This window comes from Chanodichthys erythropterus, chromosome 1 (assembly GCF_024489055.1).
Source record: "Chanodichthys erythropterus isolate Z2021 chromosome 1, ASM2448905v1, whole genome shotgun sequence".
NCBI classification, from domain to species: Eukaryota; Metazoa; Chordata; class Actinopteri; order Cypriniformes; family Xenocyprididae; genus Chanodichthys; species Chanodichthys erythropterus.
Genome location: NC_090221.1, coordinates 22,504,121 through 22,524,440, shown reverse-complemented (window position 1 = coordinate 22,524,440; position 20,320 = coordinate 22,504,121).

The following is a 20,320-nucleotide window of genomic DNA, read 5'->3' as shown; positions in this document are numbered from 1 at the left end:
TTTCAGTAATGAAATATCTTCACCTAATGAAATACATTGTTATAAGATGTAAATAAAATATACAGGCACCAATAATCCAACCTTTATACCAGTCACCATATTTTTTTTTTGACATGTTTAGTTTAACATATTTTTTTTACAGTGTTATGTTTCATTTATGAATCAATTTTGTTTGTTTGTATAAGAATAAAACATTAGAAAAATTAAAACCAGGTCATAATTTACTCTCCCTAAAAACATTGGATGCACTGACTTTTATTGTATGGACAACTTTTCTTTCTTATGGGTTCATTGTTCACCCAAAACACCTTTCCATGACTTCTGCATCAGTTTCCTGTGGTCACTGTTGTGTACAACCTGCCACCCCCTTACGAAACCCCTTCCTTCTTCCTTCTGAGAATTCTCAAGAGTGGGCAAACCAACGGCATGAGTCAGTGCTTCAATCAGCCCAATGCGGGCAAAACAGTCTGGGAGCAACAACCTTCCAACATCATATTTAGTTCTCACTCACTGTCCTCTTACGCAAAACAGGCGACCACATCATTTTTGTTTCCAGCGGGTTTGAATCCAGGCTTTTGCAGTTGGCTGCTCACAGGGTCTGCGAGTGTTTATGTGGCGTGTATATAGAGTACATGACAGCTGGCTAATGCTATTCCAGCCATGATAATAAGGAGGGAAGCGGGCTATATTTATCAAGTGGGGGAGTGTCCATCACTACAGCAGAGCTTAGCGCAGGTTGTGACCACAGAGTGTACCAACATGGGCCTCATTGCAAGTCTTAGCTTTTGTGTTTTTCCCACCAGACATTATTCTAGTAATTAGAGTCTGAGGTTTATAAGTCTGATTTTTTTAAGTCTTTGATTGTTAGTGGGTATTAGGAGGAATGTTTACTGTAAAATCTCATGTGCTTGTGTGGGTTTATATAAATGTGTTTGTGTACTAATGAGTGGTGGCAGATTTATGCTAGGCAGGATGTGAGTGTTATTTAAAGCTAATTGGCTGGTGGCGTTTTGAAAATAACAAAATTTGCTTTTCACTCTGTATACCAAATTATTTAAAAACTAATGTAGATGATCAATCTGCATTCAGACAATAAAATCTGTGTGATTTCTCATTATCAGCACCAAATGCATTTGCAAAAAAAAAAAAATATATATATATATATATATATATATATATATATATATATATATATATATATATATACATAAATAAATGTATGCATGTATTCATAAAATAGGATCTAAGGTATTCTGACTGTTGTTTTGCATGTTGCTATATAGGTTTCTGGCTCAAAAGAACTTCATGTCTTTATGATATACTGGTTTGGCTCTGTTTTTTTTTTTTTACATTTATCTGACCACTACAAATTACCTGATTATAATTTTCTCTGTGACTGAAAAGTATTTTATTGAAAATATTACTTTACCTTTAAGGACACTACTTTTTTTTTTTTTTTTGGCATATCACTTAAGAAAGCCATTTGAGATATAAAATAGATTGGCCTGGTTTCACAAACAGGGCTTATTAAAGCTGAAAATAAAATTTTTGAGTATGTACATAACCAGCCAGCGTTCAAAACTATCTCCTTAGCTTAACCCGATTCACAACAGTAAACTTGTAATAATGTTTTATAATTCGGGTGGTACTGGTGGGTTTTCGTGGGAAATTCGAGCATGTCGCCATTTGTCTTTGCATCATGTGATGTCATTTCGAACAAAATCAGGCCAAAACGAAGTTCATTATGGGAGTTCGAAAGGCTTGCCAGAGCAAACTCTCAGGAAAAGTTTGTTCCAGCTGCAAAACACCTTTGTACTACCATTGGTCCGTGACGATAACGTAATAGGAGGTGTGCGCTGAGGCTCCGCCTTCTTTCACGTGGAACCCTTCTTTGACTCATTTCGTACACTGGATAGCAACTTTATAGTACAAAATGAAGTTGTGCTTCTGATGAAATGAGGCACTGACACTGTTTTTCACTGTTTTTCCATGTAAGATACTGTAAAGCTGCTTGCTTTTAAGCAGTCTATTAAATAAACTGCTATATAAATAAACGTGACGTGACTGTAGTGCTAATTTGCAGAGCTTGTGCTAACATACCAATGTTGTTATGATCAGATGCTTTTCTTATGCTTTCTAAAAAAAAATGCTTGCTGTTTTCTCATTTTTGTTGAAGTACGAAAAAGAACTTCATTTGAAATATATCTCCATTGGCAGCGTGATTTACTGTAATGCTTTTTTTTCCTCACTTAGTCAGAACAAAAGTGGCAGAAGTGTTACTTACTTGTTTAGATGACATTCTTCGGTGAAAATTCTTATTTTGGTCATACTTCCAAGACTACAATCTGTGATTCCGAAGTACAGTATCCACACCGATGTGGTGATTGACAGCAAACATTAGATTCATCTGCGTTGAGGAGCTGTGCCGAGGCACAACGCATGTAAAGATAATAATTCCGTAAACAACTGCAATTGCAGGTTTCAAACAGAGATGGCGACAAAGAGTCAAAGCTTTAAGCCAGGATTAGGCCTCAGTTCAATTAGGACATTTCAGTAGCCTTTATAAACATGCCTTAGACAAAATAATGGCACTGACATAAAACAAACATGCATTTTAGTCTGGGACTAGGTTTAAAGGGATAGTTCACGCAAAAATGAAAATTTGATGTTTATCTGCTTACCCCCAGGGCATCCAAGATGTAGGTGACTTTGTTTCTTCAGTAGAACACAAATTATGATTTTTAACTCCAACCGTTGCGGTCTGTCAGCCGTATAATGCGTGTCAATGGCAACACCATCTATAAGAGTCAAAAAAACATGCACAGACAAATCCAAATTAAACCCTGCGGCTCAGGACGACACATTGATGTCCTAAGACACGAAACGTTAGGTTTGTGCAAGAAACCAAACAGTATTTATATCATTTTTTACCTCTAAAACACGCTTATAGATAGTGTTGCCATTGACACGCATTATATGACTGACAGATGGCAATGGTTGGAGTTAAAAATCATCATTTGTGTTCTACTGAAGAAACAAAGTAAACTACATTTTGGATGACCTGGGGGTAAACAGATAAACATCAAATTACTATCCCTTCAAGCCTTGTCTTTGAAACTAGGGGAAAAGTCATTGTCTCAAACTAAAAGATTCCTGAAATTCTTAAAGAGAAAGTCTTTGAACTTCAGGAATCTTTGAATGCTCAATAAATCCATCTCACAACCTCATCAGGGGTCCCATTAATAATACAAATGTCACTCCTTCTATATCCACCAGCCCACAAGCAGTGACCACAAATACCCTCGACTTTACAAACGCTGAGAGCTGGGGGGGCTTGCATCCATCTGACAGGTGTTGAAATTAGATGTCATCACCCGTCACAGCCCATAGACACCCTGACTGCCAGCACAATCAGGTCATAGTGGCATCTCAGCAGACAGAGCAACCAAATTTACCTTTCAGACTTATTGCCTTTTGCAACATCTCTCCAAACCATGCAAACACACACACATACATATATTTATATCTTTAGCAGGAACGACTATTTGCATTTTGCGCTGAGCTACTATAATAAATGCATTTAGACACAATTGTACCCACAGTTTTATTCATATTGCATTTATAAATAGATGTGTTTACATGCAGTCATTTTGGTCATCCTTATGAATCCAATCAAATGAAAGTTCTGTTTAATGAACGTTGCAGTCCGATTCATATGTGCATGTATATGCGCATTCAGAACTGGAGAAATCCACTGCAATAATGTCACTGGAGCTACCACGAATATAATTATCGTTTTTGCCCATCCACTGACCAGTTAACCATACATTCGCAGCACAGCACTGCACATGAGTGCAAGGTGTTTTTGAATTCATTTGAGAAAATAGATGGATTCAAGCGTTTATTTATTGAATTATTTCAGGTCTACACCACCACTTTCCATCCGATCGAAATTTAAGTAGGATCAAGTTCAATTAATACAATTTGTATCACAGATTGAGGTGTTAACATGAAGACATTCAGTCCGATTGAGCCATCAATATGATTCTAAATGGATGATTTGGGTGCATGTCAATGTAGTGGATGATTTTTCATTAGGCTACTAAATAACTTGAAATGTGTAACTGCATGCAAATTGGCTCAACCAATGGTGTGAGATTGGGGCTGGATGATCTGTCAACCCAACCAATGACAAATGGGATTAGTGTTTATGAAACCTCTTTGTAACAATCATTATGTTTGCAGTTCCGTTTGGTGCCACTTGAGGCGCAAAAAACAAACACTTCAGCTGTTAAATGGGCAGTTCATGCAAAAATGAAAATTCTGTCATTACTCACCCTTATGTTGTTCCAAACCTGTAAGACTTGCATTCATTTTCAAAACACAAATGAAGATCTTTTTGATGAAATCTGAGAGCTTTCTGTCCCTCCATAGACAGCTTCACAACTGACACTACAAAAAGTTAATAAAGAGATTGTAAAACTAATCCATATGAATTGATTGGTTTAGTCCAAATTTTCAGAGGAGACTCAATCGCTATATATGATGAACAGGTTTAATTTAGGATTTAATTCACATATATACACTGATCAGCGAACATAAACAGAAGCTCCACCGAAAATGCTTGATGCGTGAGAACAAACCTCTTTGGTTCTCGCGGAAGCTCAAATGTGCTGTGTAGCGCACATGAGAATGAACCTCATTGGTTCTTGCATGTCAAGCAAACATGCTTGAGCTTCCGTTTACCTCAACTGATGTGTGAGTTGATTAATGTTTATATGTACTGTAAATATAAGCCTAAATTCAATCTGTTCATCATATAAAGCAATCGTGTCTCTTCTGAAAATTTTGACTAAATTTATTTGTCTTCCGAAGACAAACAAAAGTCTTACGGTTTGGACTACACAAGGTTAAGTAATTAATGACAGAATTTTCATTTGTGGTGAACTATCACTTTAAATGTGCTTTAAAACAACAAGATGATCTCAATGAACAAGCATGTTCGTGTTTAAATTATAAAATACCAAGAAGAAACATTCTGTCCCATGCATTTTGGTAATAACATGTCTATAAAAAGTATAACTGTATTTATATCACATCACATTTTGGGGGTATGAAGGAATGGTTGCGTGGCTTTCAGATCTGGAATGACATGATGGGACGTGAATGATGGCATAAGTCACACATGAATCTCTTACCTCAGGCCAAAGTAAACTCTTGGGAGTCATTACAATGATGAGAGTATGAAGCCCTCTGTCACTCCGCCAAGCGGTTGAAGCTAAATTCGGTTTTGGAAGGAACAGAGGCTTTCGTTCTGCTGAGTTTAAGACTGTAATACAGGCAAGCGTCATTATTATTATTGCTCAAGTGTAATATTTGATATTTGGTTTGTTCAAATCCATTACCACGGTAAACACCACTAATAAATTAAGTGCTAGAGAAAAGCAAAAGAATGTTCCCCATTGCACTACACAAAATGAAATATGTTATCGCAGTAAAACAGCATCTCAGAACCTCCCTCTAGATAAAATTTAGGAGGATTTATTTTAAGTCTGACAAGCCACAATCTAACCATTAAACAGTTACATTAAACAATCTAATATAAAAAATTTTGCTTGATGTATTTTTCCATTAAATCAATTATATTTGGGACAGTGTGTTCAATGGTTAGTACACTCTAAAAAATGCTGGGTTTAAAACAAAACAAGTTGGGTTGAAAATGGACAAACCCAGCGATTGGGTTGTTTTAACCCAGCAGTTGGGTTAAATGTTTGCCCAACCTGCTGGGTAGTTTTACTTAACTCAACTATTGTTTAAAAATTACAGTATTGCTTACTTAAAATGAACCCAAAATATCTTGAAAATTAACATTTATTAATATGTTTTCATAAATGAACATTTTAATTTCATTTTAGATTAATTTTAAGTCAGCCATATAGTCATTTTCAAACATTAGTTGGGTTAAATAAAACTACCCAGCAGGTTGGGCAAACATTTAACCCAACTGCTAGGTTAAAACAACCCAATCGCTGGGTTTGTCCATTTTCAACCCAACCTGGGTTGTTTTTAACCCAGCATTTTTTACAGTGTAGGCTACTTCCATTTGTTTCTGGATAAACATCCCCGCCTGCCACAGTACTGTCAAATCACTGTATAATCACAGAGCACTTTTCTAAAACTTGGTGGAGTCACATCCAAGGTGCCGCATGTATTGCAGCACCTTAATCATTCCAGGAACTGTTTATTGAGTAAAACCAACAGGCAACCTGAAAATAATAGCTGTATAAGAAACCAGCCTCATTTTAGGCTTTGTGGAAATTTTGGACAACATTCCAGAGTTGTGAGAGCATCGCAAAGCTCAGGGAGCACCCGGCATGTCTAGGCAGATCCTTACCTCCACCCAACATATCATGATGAACAGCTCCTTTATACCAGGCAGTTCCCTTAACAACTGAAGCTAACAGGTGGAATTGTAAAAACAAAAATAAGCGCTTTTTAAAATTTAAATGAGCATAAAAATGTGGTTGGTCAGCTAAGGGGTTAATGTATAATAATGTAAAATATATAATGTATATAACCCAAAAGTTGTGGGTTCGAACCCCAGAAGTTACAAACTTTCATGGGAAGTGCATGTAGATAATCTGTGTCGAAAGGTGCAACAAAAAATGTACATTTTACTGAGGCTTAGACTTTTTGGTGTCACTCTGAGTGTTATGTTGTTGTTTTATCATTCCTGTATTGAATCCATCTTATTGTATGGCATAGCCGCCTGGTTTGGTAATCTGACAGTTACCTTTAGATCACAATTGAATCGGCTGGTGCATATGGCAATGAAGGTGGTAGGTCTGGGGGTTTACCCCAATCTTCAATCCATATTCAACAAAATTGCTTTTAAACTAGGAAAATGACTCTGGACCCATCTCATGTACTTTATCCTGATTTTGAATTACTTCCATCTGGTCGACGGTTCCGCACTGTAAGGTTTAGATTCAACTGCTACAGGAATTATTTTGTTCCTCTGGCTACAAGGCTGTTGAATTCAAATTCAAAGGACATGATTGTGTGATTGTTATTCATGTGCGTGTTTTGTTGTGCAGCTTTACCTGTATTGCCCAAGACAATTTTCCCTTAACAGGGACAAATAAAGTATAAAGTAAGTAAAGTAAAGTAAGTTCATGAGCTACCATTATTGTGATACTGAGCAAGGCACTTAAAGGGACAGTTCACCCAACTATGAAAATACAGTCAAGGACCAAAAAAGCAACATAAAAAAAAAATATCTTAAATGTAGGCCATATGACTTAATGTGTGGTCACATTAATGAAATTTTGTGTGAAAAAACATCCACTGTCAAACATCCATGTTTGACATAAATTATGTCAAACATGGCATAATGCTTCTAAAGGCACTGTATTTAAAAAATAAGCTCAAATGTGAAGGAGTTTTTCACTACATATTTTAAATTTTTGCAGAATGGCTTCAGAAGACCTGTTGTAATGCGTCAATGTAGGGAAGAGGAGAGGCCAGATCCAATTGCAAGCAGATATTTAATAAAACGAGAAAATCCATGAACAAGAAATCCAGAAACACAGGGCAAAACACATGCTACATCTTTACAAATACGATGACTGACAAAGACTGATTAAAAGACAAGATTATGGAGGGCCAGGTCCGTGGAGAGGAAGGCGGCCTGGAGAGGCAGGGCAGATGGCCAGGGTGGAGAAGGCTGGACATGCGGCCTTGCAGATGGGCTTGAAGAACCCCACGGCGGAGCAGGCGACCACCACAGTAGCGCAGACGGGCTTGAAGATCCCCACTGTAACGTGTCAATGCAGGGAAGAGGAGAGGCTGGATCCAAATGTAAGCCTTTAATAAAACAAGAGATAATTCAAACATGAACAAGAAATCCAGAAACACAGGGCAAAACACACACTACATCCTTACAAAGACAACGGATAACAAAGACTGATTGAAAGACACAAGATTATATAGGCCGGGTTAACAATTTTAATTGCACACAGGTGGATATGATCAGTGATGAGTCCAGGCAAAGCATTATGGGGGATAAAGTCCATGAATGAGTGGCAATGGTCTGGGGTGGAGTGTCCTCCGGTGACTATCTAGGGTACTCCAGCTGGTGATCGTGACACCTGTAATATAGTCCAAAATTCATATGGACAACTTTATACTTTTTTTTTTTTTTTTTTTGGCAGCTTGACAGTCATGGCAACTATAAATTTTATATGAAAGAGAATAAAAATTCTCCTTTTGAGTTCCACAGAAACTAATAGCATACAAGTTTGGAATGACATGAGGGTGAGTAAATGATGACAGAAGTTTCATTTTGGGTGAAGTACTCTTTAAGATTGTGCTTGTCACTTTGGATAAAAATAAATGTCTGTTAGATAAAGAATAATAATATCATGTCATATGTGATGTAACGTCAGATCTGCATTTGATATTAGCACACATTTCGTGTTCTTATCTGTGGTTGAAACTAAGCTGTCAGCAATGGAAAAAAAACTGTCAAGGGGCATGTTGTATTGTGTGTTTTGGCTCTCACTATCCATTTTTAAGAAAGTCTATAAAATGCAGCATTTGCTAGAAGGATATCGCTGTAAGTGCCATGGCGTTGTGGAATTTCACAGGCAGTATTGTGTGAAGGTCAGGAAACTCTGTGAAGCATTGATACAGTACACTGCCCTGGCTTTCTTCAGTATGGACAGCTGCTCTTGATGACAAGACGGTAGGGTAAGCCACACTAAGATCTTTAGTTTGGGTCATGGCCTCTTTTTGATTTATGCAATACACACACTCTGTAAGCTTATACGGTTTGTTATAATAAATTCACATTTGTCATTTACTGGCAGCAAACAGAATGTCTGGAGCAAGAAGGCAAAGTTAAGTTGTTCTGGGAAACTAAGAGCAACAGAAACAACATGTTAAAACAAAACTGTCTTTTTCAGAATCAGTCATTAGTTGTCATCGTGATCAACCAGAAGAAAACCTCTTTTATGACAGGAATCTAATGATGACAAGTTTATCAGACAGATGTTATAAAGGAGTTGGGCAATATGATACATTTCATGCCAAAATCAAAAGAAAAAAGGTGCATGAAGAAAGTCTGTTTTATGACTTACAATTTTTTTTGCATTGTGACATTATTTTCATGAAAATTAAGAACATTTTCAATATAAATTTTCATTGTTTGGTGACTCAGAGGAATTACAGCTGTAATTAATAATAATTATTATTTGCACTACATTAATGAGAACATTATTTTTGCATTATGCTGAGAATTTCAGAGGGAGATGTGCTGAATATAAGAAAATGATGTTAAGTGCAAATTATAAATAGTTCTAAAAATAGACTTAATAAACAGACAATCTTTCTTTTCTTTTCTTAAAAGGTTTTGTGAGATTCTTCCCTATAGATAGACATACAAACACTCCCAGACATCCTAATAAAGATTAACTTCCCACATGAAAGCTCCTGAATCTCAAGTTCACCTTTGTACACTGATTTTCTTAGTCATTAACAAACCTCGAGTATCACCTACATTCTTTAAGTGTTGTAAATATTTGACAACTTGGTGACAGAGCACAGGCTCTGGATTTTATGTTGGACAAGTAAAAAACAATTTATTCCGTCAAAGAGGGCCTCAATCAATAAAGGAAATGTGGTAAGTGTGCCGTGGATGTTAAGGGAGTTCCTGGGCTTCTTTTGCCAGAACACCGCTGATGACACCGCCTCCATTGACGCTACTCACATTGAGAGTCACAGCATTAGTCAGAGTTCAGCTTTGTTACAAGAGCTCTCACCGGAAGGTATCTTATGTGATAAAGATCTGATAGAGAATGTAGCCCGTGGCAACAGATTACACACTGCTGTGCTTGTAGGTGGCATTCCTGAGATATGGCATCTTTAGGTATGGCCTGCAGGGCATGCGTCATATAAACAGTTTTCCATTCAGAAGAGCAAAACCTCTAGTCTAGACAATAACAATGCTTTGGTTTCTGTTTTTATTTTTCAACCAAATAACAAGTTAATTCACTAAACCCCTTTGGTTCAAAAACAAATGCAATTCAATGTACACAGTCAGTGTTTAGGGTTGACAAATGCATTTACAAGTATAAATCTCAAAATGTCCTGTTCACATATCAGTCTATGATAGTGGCGTGAATACTGCAATGGAAGTCAAGCCCATATTCTGTTCCGTCCACCTTAGAGTCCGTAACCTTTAGAGTCAGTGACTAAAGTAATATGACGATGTCCATATAACTGGATTTTCTTATCACTTTTGAAACAGCAAAAGTCCAGTCAAGCAGGAGTTTATACTTCAGGTCTAAATTAGCATCAGCGAGAGCAGAGCATTTGAGTCGCACATGTAACCCCCCTACCCAGGTCCTACTTATCCCGCTCTGCACGGGCCTCGAACATGGGTCTCCGGCGTGGGAGTTGGACGCTCTAACAAAGAGGCTAAAGGCTGCAACCGCTAACATCAGTTGCTAGAACATCTCTTGAGATCAGAGGAGTGAGGTTTACTCGCACAGCGACTACTAGCTGGCCTCTGTTACACTCACCCCCCTAAACCTCACTCCCATCCGGCTCACAGCACCAATGTAACCTCCCCTACCCAGGTCCAATTCACCCCTCTCTGGGCTTCGAACATGGGCTTTCCTTTTACACAGCAAGTTAGTGAGTCCTGAAAATGTACAGATTTGAGTTCAGTGACAGCAGGGGTGCCCAGTCCTATTCTTGAAGATCTTCCTACCTGCAGAATTCAGATCCAACCCTGATCAAGCACACCTATCTGTCCTTAGGATCTTAATTAGCTGGTTTAGGTGTGTTTGATCAGGGTTGGAACTGAACTTTGCAAGGTTACAGAATGTAGTTGTCTCTCCTGTAAATAACCAAATTCCATGTGAATGTTACTGTATTAAAGATTCAGATAGGACTAGGACTGACAACCCTATTCTGCTGCTGTTTTAATGTGGCCGTTCAGGAACATTTCGTGAGTGAATGTCATGATTCAGAGTTTTTGAACAAATTGGTTGAATATTTTATTCACTCATTCATAATGACAGATGCTGAATTCTGAACCACATTCTAGAACTATTCCTGCCATAGAAAAATATTATGCTAGTAGGCTATGCGGTTCAGAATTTAACAACTCACTTGTTTTTTTCACAAATCAGTGGTTTAAACAATTCAGTTAATGATTCAATAGTTGCGTCCCAATATAGAGGCTGCATCCTTCAACGGCCGATTGCGTTACAGCTGTGCAACGAAGACTGTCCCAATTCGGAGGCTCCTTTAAAAGCAGCCTCCAAATGTGTCCTTCATTTCCTGTGAAATGAAGGCTACAACTGATGGACTCTTTATTATATACAGAATTAGACCATGGTGAACATATTTAGACAAGTTGTGAACCTTGTTTTGTTTTCAGACAGTTTAATGACTTTTAAAAAGTCCTGTTCAAAGGTTACTGCCACTCATCAATGGAAGCTGTCACAGTTTCTAAGTGACAGTCCTCCGTAGGCTAGACCGCCCCATTTAACAACGCTTGGTCCTTCGATGGATGCAGCCTCTGAATTGGGACACAGCTAATGACTCTATAATGAAAGCCACTCTTATTACTGAATCAAACCGCGTGTTTGAACAAATTGGTTGAATGAATGATTCAATGATTTCACTGGTAAGGGCAATCACTTGATTCATTCTTCAGTGATTCAGCGTTTTCAAACAAAGACAATCACTTGTTTCATTCAGGGGCTGGTTGCATAAAATGCATAGACTAGTCTTACAAGTTAGTCATCTATTTTGTTTTTCATTAAGACTGTTCATAACTTTCTTTAAGTCAGTTACATGAAAAGGTAGATTAGTCTAATTGAATCTGAAGAATAACAGTGATTAGCCCTAACTAAAGTTCTGCTAGTTGGTCAGAGTTCTTAAGACAAGTCTTAACTTGTCTTAAGAATGATTCAGTGACTCTCAGCTGTTTTGAGCAAATCAGTTGAACGAATGATTTAATGGGTGCTTCTCTACTCAAATGGATGCTTCCTTGTTTCCTTGCCCCTCCGTCCTCCAGCCTCTGACCTGGAAACTGATCAAAGTTAGCCATCTTGAAGGAGATCTCAATTTTCTAATTGCACCACTTCCAGAGGAGTTATGAGAGAGGATACACAGTTGTATCATATTGCGGAAGTCTTTCTTGTCGAAAAACCTGATGCACACATATACTCTCCTCCTCCTTCACATCTGTCACAATAATTTTAAATTATGCTTTATCTTTGCAGTTTAAATAAGTCATACATCTCACATATTTCAACAGGGCATTTTGCTTTATTATTATTTATTATAAATTTCTTGAATTACCAAAAATTCAACTACATAAGGGCAGATCTCTGAGCCCAGGTAATGAAGTGTAGCTCGAGTGATCAAGAATATTCAAATTTCCAACATACAAATAACATCTGAGATGCAAGAAAAGGAAATAAGGATGCACAAATAAGAAATGAGAAGCACCCAATGACTTGCGTAAGCACAGTTTCGTTCTTGAATGAACGTTGAATGAACAAGTCAGTGACATACTCAAAGAGAGTAACTTGTAGAAAGAATCAGTAAATAACTTCCATCACCAATAAACTGTGGTAAAAAAATAAATAAATAATATAAGATAGAAACATCTGAAATTGATAGAAATGATAAACTGAGAATTAGTATAAATGAGGGGAACATCTTTTTGTGTTTAAGAAAACAAGATTTGCTGTTCATTTACTTTTAGACATTTTCCCTTTTTACTGTAACAGATAAAGAAGTGTAAAATTAATCTGCAAGGCAGTTTCTGTTCTCTTGTTCATTTCCTTTCCTTCCCTTTAACTTGTATACAGAAAACAGACAGGGACAGTAAAGCTCAAACTAACATTTAACATTCTCTCTCTAATGCATTTACTTTGTTGATGATTCAGTTCAATATTCTGATCCATTAAGGGTTAAGCTGTGGATGCCAAAAAAGCACATCTTATCTGAGTCTTGAATGTTCTTACACTTCTAAAGTTATTTGTAGAAAAAGTGGAAGAACCCTGCCTCAAAAGAAAACACCCAAAAATAGCTATCACAAGGAGAAGAAAGATAGCTGCTTCAACTGCTTGTGAATAGAAATGGAAACAATTGCTCTCATTCCTAAAAAAAGCAGATATTATAAAGTCAGTGCTTCTTGTTGACAGTGTTTGTTGAATGGTGAAAGGAGTCGTCAACGTTTGTGTGGCTTCATGCAGCACAGCTTTATGTATTTTTCTTCCTGAGTTCCACTTGTAATGTTTGTAAGGATAAAAAAGTCATGATTTAGTTTTTAATGACCATTGTTAACCCTCTTTAGTTGACCCTTAGAAGACTTCTGCATAAATGGTCTCTTTTTTTTTTTTTTTCAAATTCTACTTTACAGATGACAGAAACAACAACAATATGCACTGAAATGTTCTACACAAACTATTAAAATCATACTGAACTGATCTTGAATCCTGGTTTCTAAAATTTTGAGGGGAATTTCCCAAGTGGTTTTAACGCTAATATTATCTATACAGCTTTTTTTGCTGTTTCCTCAATGTGACTAGGGAGGCCAAGTTTCTGCATACTGATCAGGGATTGTTGGTGTGTATGCTAATTTTTCATGGATCTGACATCTGTAATCCAATGATTTCAGTGTGAGCCATTTTTGTAACTTAGTTTCAATAAATAGCCTTTTAGACTGGGAAGGAAAATTTGAGTTTTAAAAGTTACAGCATGTTTTCATAGTACATTAAGCTGTACTATTATCAGCTCAAAAAGTATCAGCTTTTTGAGTAGCTCATAAGATTGAGGAAAATTTGATGGCTCATGAAATGTTGAAATTACACTTTTATTGGTAACACTTTACAATAAGGTTCATTAGTTAACATGAACTAATAATGAACTTCACTTATACAGCAATCTTTGTTAATGTTAATTTCAACATTTTCTAATACATTATTAAAATCTTGTTAACATTAGTAATGCACTGTGATCTAACGAACAATGAACAGCTGTATTTTCATTAACTAAAATTAACAAAGATTAGTAAATACAGTAACAAATGTATTGTTCATGGTTAGTTCATGTTAGTTAATACATTAACTAATGTTATTTAATGAACCTTATTGTAAAGTGTTACCTTTTTTCTGTCATTGATAAAATATGCAGTTTAACAGTCTTTATTCAGAAATACACTACCGTTGAAAAGTATAGGGTCAGAAAGATTTTTTAATGATTTTGAAAATCTTATTAAAATTCAATAAAAACCAATATGTTGAGATATTACAATTTAAAATTGTAATATTTTAATAGATTTTAAAATGTATGTATTCCTGTGATGTTAAAACTGAATCAGCATCATTACTCCAGTCTTCAGTGTCAAATGCTCCTTCAGAAATCATTCTAATATGCTGATTTTCTGCTCAAGAAACATTTATTATTATTATCAATGTTGAAAACGGTTGTACTGCTTAATATGTTTGGGTAAATTATGATTCTTTGATAAATAAAAAAGTAAAAAGAACAGTTGGTAAAAGGTAAAAGAAATGTTTTGTTACATTATAAATGTCTTTACTGTCACTTTTTATTCAATTCAATTTTATTCTTTAATAAATAGAATAGAATCAAAAATAGAATCAAATATTCCAGAGAACCTTTCATAAGATTTCATATTACAATATATCAAGGAAGGGCAAATACACCTTGTATTCTTGTAGCAGGCCAATTGGCATGAGAAGCAGAATAAAACAAAGCCTCTTCTTAGTTTCTGTCACCATCCCATTATATCAGTCCAGCCTACTCAAGGAATGCAGGGGAATGACCCATAATGTTACCAGGGAACAGACTCATTCCTTTAATCTCCATTGGGTTTCTTTATGAGCCAGGGAATAAGGGAGACTCAACATTAACCTCACCAGATGTGAGATTTATGCCCACAGATCCACCTGCACAGAGTTTAATCACCAGCTATAATTACAAGCTATAAAAGTCTGTCTTTGTTTTCTGTTCCGTGTTCTCGTTCCTGCTTTCAATGCAGCTTTATTAGTGGGAGAATATTGGTTTCACAGCAAGCCCCTCCTTTTGCAGGTGGTCTGGAAACTGTCCTCAATGTTCCAGTAGTTTTTGTTCATATACTGAATCAAAAATCAATAGCCTATAAAATCAATCTGACGCAAAATAAAGGTTCTTTATTCATACTTTTCATGTGATGTCACACTCTTATAGGAACCCCCACCTGAATGCAAAACAAGGCTTTCCTCCTTTGCCCGCCAGTCATTTTTACCAGGTTTGTACTAATGTAGTAAGACAGTGATATTAACAGTCCAAAAACAGTATACACCTTATATATCAGGCAAGCAGATGAACCCAGAAATAAAATAGGTTATGAACACTATTTTAATGTTTAACACATTCAGATTTGCACAGAACACGAATAAAACCCCAGAAAGACAGACAGACACAAGGAGATATTTTTGTGGGTCAAGCTGTCAGATAACACACTCGGGTCTAATATCTGAATATAAACCATGGCACATTCACAGGTCTATGTTTAGACCTTTTATGATGTGCAGATCATAACTGTGGATCCAGATTTAGAAAGCACAGAGCCTCTACATTTATCTAGTAATGGAGTCAGTGTCAATATTATCGCTCTAACCATTTAGTATTTGCATAGTCAACTGCAGCTTAATTGTTCGTAGCTGTGATTCAGTTGTTGTCGTTTTAAATTCTCTGAGCTATATCATCCGTTGACTCACAGATCGCATATATTGTGGTGAGTGTTTGATCTGTGTTCACTGATGACGGGCCAGACCTGTATAAGCCTACATCATCTCATTGTCCCCGGGGCCCATTCATCTGCTCGTCAGCCCCAGAAAACGCAACAGGGGGCACAGAGAGGACGAGGTTTCACATGGAGACACAAAGGCTGGGTGCTGTGACTCATGCTTACACATTCCCCCGGGGAAACGGCTGAGTAATCAGACCTCACAAAGTAGATTTTCAACGATTTAACAGGTCAAAATGACTGTTTGCAATAAACCATTTTTTCCTATTTCTATCCAGTCAGCTTTTGAAGCAGTCTGAGAAGTGCAGAGCACACTGAAAATGGATTTGTAAGTGCTCTGAGCCAGCCTTTGTTCATGCCTGGAAGAAACGCCAAAACCATGCGTTGTGACATTAGAGTCGATGACTCCAGGATCGGGGTTTGTGGTCTAATTACTGCTTCCGCTTACTGCAAAGGTCAAAAGTTGAGGGTTCTGGGACTAAAGGAGGCATAACGCTTTGAAGTTTAATGTTTTAAAGTGTGTTACGATTTATCTTGTTTTAAGGATGTTTTCATGACAGAAAACTGATATATATATATATATATAAAATGATGCACTGCAGTGAAAACAAAAACACATGTCTGTGCACAGGGTTGTATGCAGATAAAATAAGCTGCACATTACTGTAATTCTAGAGTAATGGATCACTGAAAACTCCTTTAAAGGATGTTGCTGATTCTTGCCATCACTACATCTGTCTTTGTTGTAAAGCAGAGCTTTTCAGAAGAGCAGTGAGCTCACCATATGAAAAATCCCCTCCTAACATTCCTCAGGCCCTGACTACAGCTCCCTCCTCTCCGTGGCTCGCTGTTCAGAAACCAGACAACACGTGAATTAGAGAGCGAGACACTGAAACTTAGTCGTTGCAGCACCTGATTCAGGATACTTAAAGGAATATCCTGGGTTAAACAAGAAGAATTTAAATAAATTGAAGAATTGAATGCTTTTACTCAGCACCTTGACTGCATAGATGAAAAGTGACAGTCAAAACACAATGTTGCCAAATTTATCTGTTTCAAATAAATGCTGTTCTTTTGCACTTTCTATTAATCAAAGAATCCTGAAAAAATGTATGTGGCGACCAGGGCGGGCGAGAGCCGTGAGGGAACGGCGCGAGGCCGGTGGCGCGAGTGTTAATGAGCTCCTCCGTGAGGGACTCAAGGCCGGTGCGCCTCCCAGGTGAAGCTCATTAACACTCGCGCCGTTCCCTCACGGCTCTCACCCGCCCTGGTCGCCACAATGTATAACAGCAAAACTCTTTTCAACATTAATAATAATAAAAGGATATCAGCATATTAGGATGATTTCTGAAGGATCTTGTGACACTGAAGACTGGAGTAATGATGCTGAAAATTCAGCTTTGATCACAGGAATAAATTACATTTTATATTAAAATGTATTAATGTTCCACAGTATTACTGTTTTCATTGTTTTTATCATATAAATGCAGCCTTGGTGAGCATAAGAGGCTTCAAAATCATTAATTCAATCATTCATTCCTTGAAGGCAGTCCTTTGATTTTTTGAACTTGTTTTGTTGTTTCTAACATTGCTGTTTGTCTTTTGCTGCCTGATCATTCTTGCTAAGATGTTTTTATCTATGTTATCTATGAGATCACAATGGGCCAAATTGACTAAATAGTTGAGTAGCATTTCAGCCCAAAATCCTGCATCTTATTAATGAACTAGTTCACTTTCAAATGAAAATTAGCCCAAGCTCTACTCATCCTCAAGCCATCCTAGGTGTATATGACTTTCTTCTTTCTGATGAACACAATCTGAGATATATTAATAAATATACTGACGCATCTGAACTTTAAAATGGCAGTGAGCGGGATCAACAAGTTTGAGCTGAAGAAACTGCATCCATCCACATGACCACATCCATCCATCATTAACGTATTCCACATGGCAGTTAATAAAGGCCTTCTGAAGCGATGCATTTGTGTAAAAAAAATCCATATTTAACAAGTTGTGAAGTAAAATATCTAGCTTCCGCCAGACTGCCTTCCGTATTCATCTTACGAAGAAAGTGTAAAACCCTCGCAGTTCAAAAAGCTTACGCTGCGTCCTACACCTTCCCTATTCAACTTACGGAACTGACGCAATGCCAGTTCCATTTTTTCCATTTATCATTTTGTAATCTTCACAAATGAACAAAACTTTAATGAATTTTGAAGCATTTATTTCTTATTTCTCATTTTACTATTTGTGTACTGTTGTTCTCTGTGTCTGGAAGCTTCCTCTGTCACCAAAGCAAATTCGGAGAGGTATGGATTGGCCTTACATGGGCCATCAGGGTGTTGGCGAACGGGTGAAGAAGTGGACTTAGGTTTCGAGTTTTTGAAGGCTTTGAAACATGGACTACATGACTTTAGTGTTTAAAAACATTTTCACTGAAAGATTAAGTTATAATAGTTTGAAAGAGCATGATTCTAAACACAACTGTCTGTGAAATCGACTAGTAAGTAGATGAGTTTATCTGTTCAGCTGAGGACGTTTAAATGTCCCCGACAAACTCTGTCCCATTTAGCCACTTGTTAGCAACCGCCCTTTTAAAAGACAAGCAAAATCGTTAAGCAAAAAAATCACAAGAGGGTATTACTAATGTGTTTTATATCGCAGAATAAAACGTGAAAATATCATAAGCTTGTATGCAACACAGACCTTTTTTTCAAGCATTTAACCAAAAAACCCATTCAAAAAACCCATTGACTTCAGGGCGATGAAATCTGAAGTGCTAAAATGCAAGCTTGTTTCTGTGTTTTGGCCTTTTTTTTTTACCTAAAACTGAAGTATGAGTTACAATTGTCATTCAGTGACAACTGACACTTGATGTGACATTTTCAGAAAGACGAAAGCTGGTTAACTATTTAAAATCAGCATGCTCTGCAGAACAGTGGCTCATGGAAGAGTCATTCTGGCAGAAAGGCATGCACGCTTTGGCCTAATCCTGCCTAACCGCATCTGCCGGAAATGGTAGGCTGTGAGGGGGGGTGTAGGCTCTTGTTTAAATATGTGAGTCAAGGGCAAGACATCCCTCCCTTCTGGCTGCATTCTGAATTGTGGTAATAAAAAAAAGGCAACGCTCAAAACAAGCCACAGCCCTGGAACACCATCAGATTCCCAATGTTTATTGATAGCATCCACTGAAAAAGCAACTGAATTTGTTTGTGCAGGAGCTAGAGCAAAAAACGGATGCCTCTATAGTCATTTTGTCCCCTCTCTGCTTCACTCCTCCCAGCGCTATCATATCCTCTCCTCACATTTGTCATACAATCCTGCTCGGACTCTCCAGGGGATCTAAATAGACGGGTGAGAATTTAATAACGTGATAAAGATACACAAGTGTCTGTCCAGCACCATGAGGTCACGGTGAAAGAATCTGATGGCAGCTCTGATGGGCCATCAGGAGAGAAGATGAAGTGGACTACTGGCTCTCCAGGAGATAGACAGATGGTGCATGAGAGAGAGTTTATGTTTATGTAGAGTTATACCCTGAGACAGTAGAAGTGTGACCACTGTAAACATTCAATTCCTACCCATAATCCCTAGCCATGCGTCCACTTCTCTGTCTGTCATGTGCCAGGGATATTTCAATGTTAATATGAATATAAATAAAATAATATAATTATATTTATATTACAATAATATAATCTGTAATGTAGTATGAATATTATAAAAAATATTAAATATTAACTCTTTGATGCATAAATTGAATCGCAATTTTTTTTTCATCATTCCCTTTTGTTTTCTGAACAAAAGAGTTGTTTTGAAATAATTATTCATCTGTCCTTTGCAATAGAACTTAGTAGTAAACATTACTGAGGTACTTGTTTTATTTTTGTCAGTTATTTAGAATGATGGAAACAAGTCATGAAAACAATATGAGAATAGTGATGATGAAGTAATATCAAAACCGGAATGGTTGTGCACTATACTAGACAACATGCAAAAAAGGTCCTCCTACAATTTCTGCTATGTACATGAATGATAACTAAAATCTTGTAGTCACCAACAACAACATAGCAGCCTGCTCAAGACAAGTATTTCATTGTGCTCTATCAGGCACCTTCAGTGTAGAATCACAAAGGTTCTGTCGACACCTCATCCATAACAGCTCGTATTTCACCGGCGGAGTGACAGTGTGTCAGAGTCCATGACAGCTGCTCTTCAGCAGTGCCAGAGACAGAAGCTGCGTCCCAATTCAGAGACTGCATCCTTTGAAGGACGCGGACTTCAAAGCCCACGCCTTTGAAGGCCACAAAGGGTGAACTGAGTGTTGTTAAATGGGATGGGATTGTTCTTGTCGCCAAGCAACTGTGACGGCTGTCCTTGATGAGTGGCAGTAGCAATTGTACTGGACTTTTATATATTTTATATATCTATATATATATTTTTTTTTTGTTATATTAAACTGTCTGAAAACAAAACAGGGTTCAC